The sequence below is a fragment of the Urocitellus parryii genome, chromosome 3 (genome assembly GCF_045843805.1).
Source record: "Urocitellus parryii isolate mUroPar1 chromosome 3, mUroPar1.hap1, whole genome shotgun sequence".
NCBI lineage: Eukaryota > Metazoa > Chordata > Mammalia > Rodentia > Sciuridae > Urocitellus > Urocitellus parryii.
Genome location: NC_135533.1, coordinates 160,919,721 through 160,925,452, shown reverse-complemented (window position 1 = coordinate 160,925,452; position 5,732 = coordinate 160,919,721). Strand labels below are relative to the sequence as shown.

Genomic DNA, 5,732 nt, shown 5'->3' with positions numbered 1-5,732 from the left:
TTGTTAGAAGAAGAATATAAAAGAAACATGCAAATAAAGCTCAGCATGCAGTTGCAATTGCTGCCTTGGCTCTGCATCCCCTGTGTCCCGGTGATTTCGCGACCCTTACCCAGGGACCCGAACGCACTAGACGTTCACAGTCTCCCATGATCTGAAGCAATAGACAAGCTTTCTTGTGCCCTGTTTGTAGCAGCATCTTAGTTTCTGCTTTACTCAGCATAGTGAAGCCACTTCCTAGACTCCACAATGCAAGAAAGGTATTACCATGTTCTTTTTTCAAAGTAATTTTTATTTTTATACTCCTGAGCCTAAAATGGATGTGTTATGCCCATTTATGAGCTACCTTCAATCCATATTTTCTATTTTCTAATGTACCTAGGACTTTCTTAGTGACTTTAATGCTTTTTAAAAACTACATATTCAATAGATCTAGATTTACGAGCAATTTTCTGGACAAACACCCAAGTTTTTCTAATAAAAAAAACCTTTTTTTTCTTAATTAGAAAAATAAAAAAGTTCTTCTCTGTTTTCTGCTTGTAATAGTTACAGTAAACTAAAGCCTTCAGGAATATTAATATCACTGCCTGGATTTTGTGCTGCCTTGAAATTTTCTCTGCCCAATTAGTCCATCATCTTTAAAGTCAACCTCACAGAAAGTCTCAGGGAATGGGCAAAAGGTAGAAAACTTATTTGACATAACTAATGGGAATGAACTCTAATTATAAATTTCTAATAGTCTGCCTATGCAACTCTTGAGCCCATTCTTGTCTTTGCAGACTCCTATCAGCATTCTGAACTTCAGTATCCCCACAAGAATTACACACTAAACTCCACTTACAACATTCTAAAATGTTTATTTTCCAGTTTGGATCTTTAAACTAAGCCAATTCCCAAAAACCAAAGGCCAAAGCTTTGCTCTGATATGCAGATGCTAAATCACAATAAGGGGTGTGAAGGTAAGAGTAAAAATGTTTTGGGATTAGACAAAGAGGAATAAAGGGAAAGAAGGGAAAATGGGAATAGGAAAGATAGTAGAATAAATAAGACATTCTTTTCCTATGTGCATATATGACTACAGGATCAATGTAATTTTTTCATCATGTAAGAATGGAAGAATGAGAAGTTATACTCCATGTATATATAATTTAACAAAATACATCTTACCATCATGTATGACTAAAAAGAACATATAAAAAAAGACAAATTTTCCCACTAACTGAAAAAATTCAAAAAGTGTCACAGCTACTTAAGTTAATTAAACAAATGACTCCACTTCTCAGCAAAAAAAAAAAAAAAAAAAAAAATCTGTTCTAGTCAGTTTTTTTCATTGCTGTGACCAACACATGTAGCAAGAACAATAGAGAGGAGAAAAGGTTCGCTTGGCACTCATGGTTTCAGAGGTCTCAGTTCATAGAAAGTTGTCTATTGCTATGGTCCCAATATAAGGCAGAACACTAGGGTGGAAGAGTTCGGAGGAGGAAAGCAGTTCAGGACATGGCAATCAGAAAGCAGAGACAGAATTCTGCTAACTAGAGACAGACTACATACCTGAAGGCATTCTCCCAGTAACCTACCTTCTCTTACCATACCCCATCTGTGCATAGGTAGCGCTGGTATTCTTTTTTTTTTTTTAAGTCTTCCAATGGTTTATTAGAAAGAATGTAGACATTTTAAAAAATCCCCACTGTCATGAACATAAATTGAGGTTTTCAGCTAGATATAAGCTGAATCCCCCCCCCAAAAAAATAAATAAAAAATCCAATAGTGTATTAAAATTTTTTCACTCAGTTGCAATACTGACAGTGCAAACACAAATCGGGGGTCTAAATGTACAGACTCTCAAGCAACAATCTACAGCTTTCTTGGCCCTCCATGCTAAGACATGTAAAAGCTTAAGGGGCAAATAATGCCAAATGTATAGGCTTCAAAAAAGCCATCTAAGTTAAGGGCATTCACTAGTTTTAGCTAAGATACATCTAGAACACTGACAAATAATCACTTACATACAATAATATGCAGTATTTTTTTTTGAAAAATAAACTTTAGTGTAACAATACTGCAGGGTACTCCAGAGGAAAGGCAGGTTATCAGTTTAAGGTGTCAGCCAATTTGTTTCAGCCACTCTTGAGTCCATATCCTAAAAACTAAAATTTAGTTATCTTTCCCTAAGCTTCTTATTATTCAATAATTATGTTATGAAGTAAAGGAGACAGGTGAAATGTTCTTACTTATCACAGCTGGTGTTATCAATTAACTAGGACCTCCACAGCTTCATGGCAGTCTTAAAAATGCTCATGCATAGGGATAGTGCCTTAGCTGACTTAAATTTGCCCCATACAATGGTACATTATCAACCCTTAGTGAAGCCCTTAAAAAGGCGGGGGGAACAGGTTGAAAAATGGGTTAAAGGAGGCAAATACAGCAGCTGCCTTTAGAGCTATAACTCTGGAATTTTTCTCAATCATGAAATCTTGTGGAGAAATAATTTAATTTTCTTTCTCAAAATCCAGGCGACAACAATATTCCTTACTCCAGATCTGGCATTTTTTCATCATCACTGTCTTGTGAATCATCATCTGCTCCATCTACTTCTGGTAAATCTACATCCTCATCACCACCCATGTTGTTCATCATCTCAGAGAAACAATCCAAATTAGACATGTCTTCATCTGAATCCTCTTCCCAATCTTTCCAATTACTGAAGTTCACACTAAGCCAATGAAGCTTTGCCCTTTCTTTGGTTAACCTAGGCCATGGTTGGCCAGACTCTCCTTTTCGTGAACAACATAAAATTGATCTGCCCTTTCTTTTATGCTTGGAATCATTTAGAGCAACACAGTAAAAAAAAAAAAAGATCAATTTCATTTAAATGCTTAACATTATCACTTCCTCCAAGACAACTGAAAGTCAGTTTGGATTTTTTAAAATTTACGTTAACATCTTTACTGTCTTCAACACAAAATTCAATGAAGACCTAGTCCACTTTGCAGAAGCTGGATTGTGAGCAGGGCAGGGGGACAGTCGAACCGGTGGGCTGGCCTCTCTGGCGGTGGCTGCTCCGGTCGGCTCCTTTCTGATGGGGACTCCGGGGTTTTGTCCCCAATCGCAGCCTCTAGTAGCTCTCCATAGGCCACTTTGGCAGCAGGCTCGGGCTAGATCCCCTGAATTCACCACTTGGAGAGAGCGGCTCCTCTCTCCTCTCACCAGAGAGAAGAGGAGAGTGTAAGAAAAGGGGCCATGAGGACCAAGAAAGACCGTGTGCATGCCTGCGGTGGTGAGGCCGGTTGCCGGCTGGCGCACTGCTATTCTTTATCAGTGAATTAAGCTGTTGATTAGATGAGACCTCTCATAATCTACTCATTTTACCTTGAAAATTTTTTAGTTGTCTCACACGGGAGCTTTTTGTGAAAATCAGTTTCAAAAGTATTTTTTTACTAAGAGCTTCATCTTTGGAAACTCTCACTTTAAAAAATCGAATGATCTCATTTTACAAATGAGCACAATGAGACTCAACTATCCCTTTCCCCCCAAAACAGTCTAGGATTTCTGTGTCACAACTAAGTTATCCCCTAAAATAACAAATATAATTTATTTTTAAAAATTGCCATTTAATATTTTGTAATTAGATAAAACTAGTCCGTCACAAACTATAAAACTTTGTGTTACTCTCTATACTGAGAAATACACTTATAAACAATTTCAAGAGAATAAAGAGAGTCTAGTTCATTTAAAGGTGGACAATATGCAATATAAAAACATTTAACCACTTTCCCACAAAAGAGAGTTAAAATCTCTCCTAACGTGTTTGATTCATGTTTTAGAAGTAATGTTATGTCAACTAATTAAAAAATGATATATAAAAACTTTATAAAATAGTATTTAAAAAAGAGAAGGATTCGTTTCAAAAATAAAACCCTTATGTAACACTTGTCAAGAAGTCACCTCACCTGAGTTACGACTAATTTCATTTTAAGATAACTGTTCAAGTTCATTTAGAATTAAGGTCAGGATGTGCTTTTTTGTTGTAAGGATTACTGTAATCTTAAGCAAAAATACTATACACAATTAAGTAAAAGTTTGGTATTATAAAAAATAAGTTCCTTGGTTTACAGCTATCTGAAAAACTAAATGATTTTCTCTTGTTAATTTCATTTTGTATTTTCCTTTTAAACTTTACAACTATTTCCTGTTAATGTCTTACACAATTATAATTTCTAATATAACAACCTAAGTTAAGATAATAAGGCCATCAAGGACAAACAAGATATAAGACTGACTTTCAGTATTCATACAGACCCAATTTCATAATTTCATTGTTTAGCTTATTACTAAAGACAAAAGTTAAGTCATACAATTGATGGGAGCTTAGCCTTCTTTCACTGCTCTTTTCAGCTTAACAACAACCTTGATTATATCGATAAACACATTCCTAAAGGTGATTTTTGCTCATCTTCCTGGCCAAGGGAAAATACTCACTAAGTAGTTTCTTATTGTTTAAATATATTATACCGTGCTGGGGGCTGTTTAACAACAACCTTGATTATATCAATAAACACATTCCTAAAGGTGATTTTTGCTCATCTTCCTGGCCAAGGGAAAATACTCACTAAGTAGTTTCTTATTGTTTAAATATATTATACCGTGCTGGGGGCTGTTTTCTAAATTTTAAAACTAACAATACTCCAGCTTATGGCAGCTCTTCTTTTCAACAACTTTACAAAAACAAAAAAGGGTATATAGAACACCACAAAATCATTTAAATCATGCTCTGTTTTAATTTTTATTTATAAATCATGTTGTCAAAGTTCTCACTCCTTCTCAGCAACACATGGCTTCTACTAGAGTAGGCCCATCGGGCTTAGTCTGGTGGAGAAACTTACAAACACGACAATGGAATAAACCATATTCCATAATAATATGGGGCAAAGGTCATGCTTGTACCTTTCAGGAAACTGAAACTCATCCTTTCTGGGTACATGAATATACTGGTCACCACCACCATGAAAGATTTTGAGCCACAGTACAGGCAACTGACTAACCTGATGCATCAGGCTGAACATATAGTCAAATAACAGAGAAGTGTGAAGTCTCCAACCACCATATTGTGACTATTTTGGCTTTATTGAGCTTTGAGGTAAGTGGAGTTCATGGGAAAACTTACTGGATCTATTTCCAGAACCACTTTTAGTACATCCAGCTATGTGGGCTGCAGAATTCATTGCAGTATTTACTAATGATATTCATAAATTGGGATGTTTTTCAAACACATTATACCTGTACATTCAATTGGATTTAAGTATACTGCATATGGTGGGAATTTACCTACATATTGGTCCCACAATGAACATGCTTGTGGTTTAAAAGTAGCCTTAGGGGAAAAGACATCATATGTGAGATTCAGGGCACTTAAACACACTGGCCCTGAACTTAAGATCATATGTCTGGGCAGTTAATAAAATGGGACTCCCCTCCAGTGTTTCCCATGGAGCATCCACGAATACCTTACTGCCCTAATTGTTCTGAAATAGTACTTAGTACTTTTCCTGAATGGATGGAATGTGCAAATGTCTTTCCAGTACACCATAAAGTTCCTGGTAATAATGGATATATTTTGGATTGGTCTCCCAGAATTGATAAGAAACAGCTCTGTTAAAATTCCATGACTCCTGGAGGATTTGTTGGTAATGTCCTGACTTTCACTGGTGGTAGCAGGCAAAAAGATTTTTGGCATT

General features: G+C 36.1%; 1 pseudogene; it reads right to left on the bottom strand.

The window, feature by feature from the left end:
* Positions 1–2,493: 2,493 nt before the first annotated feature.
* Positions 2,494–3,264, bottom strand: LOC113189176 (prostaglandin E synthase 3 pseudogene; annotated as a pseudogene).
* Between the last annotated feature and the right edge of the window lie 2,468 nt (positions 3,265–5,732).